The sequence below is a fragment of the Arachis ipaensis genome, chromosome B01 (genome assembly GCF_000816755.2).
Source record: "Arachis ipaensis cultivar K30076 chromosome B01, Araip1.1, whole genome shotgun sequence".
Classification (NCBI taxonomy): Eukaryota; Viridiplantae; Streptophyta; class Magnoliopsida; order Fabales; family Fabaceae; genus Arachis; species Arachis ipaensis.
This window is the reverse complement of record NC_029785.2, coordinates 2,776,395-2,776,832: the sequence shown is the minus strand read 5'-3', so window position 1 is coordinate 2,776,832 and position 438 is coordinate 2,776,395. Positions and strand designations below refer to the sequence as shown.

General features: G+C 39.0%; 1 protein-coding gene and 1 long non-coding RNA gene across 2 annotated transcripts in view; both read right to left on the bottom strand.

Moving 5' to 3' along the window:
* Positions 1-438, bottom strand: part of LOC107640488 — a 14,342-nt gene that overhangs the window by 9,206 nt on the left and 4,698 nt on the right. The window lies entirely within an intron of this gene.
* LOC110268785 lies at positions 11-438 on the bottom strand. Its single transcript, XR_002357251.1, has 2 exons — positions 398-438; positions 11-276 (listed from the first exon to the last, which is right to left on the bottom strand). It is a non-coding gene; the product is annotated as an uncharacterized LOC110268785 (long non-coding RNA).

Sequence of the window (438 nt, the reverse complement as noted above, 5' to 3'; positions counted from 1 at the left end):
CCAAATAATGACAAAATTCAAACCAGCCCTAGCCCATCATATGATGCAGCATCATAAGATACAACTCGACTTACCCAACCAAAATACCTACACAAACAAAACCCATGTGATAACCAAAATACTCAACAGCAAGCCATATTGAACCTCGACATTATGGACAAATTGCAAGCATCCCTCCATGACCACTAATGTTCTCCCGTGGAAGGAGCGATAATGCATGAAACTATTTTCATGGAAGAAGACCAGATGATACAAAAGAAAATAAAGCCACCCGATCTGTATTCAATAGACACAGAAGTGATGATGAAAGCAATGAAGCAGTATAAAGAGAATGCACAGGTAGAAAATCAAATAAGATAAGAGGAAAGAATGATTGCTCCAGAAGGGGGAGGAAAACCTGATTATGAAAGAGAGTCAAGTCAATGGAGCAGAGATATC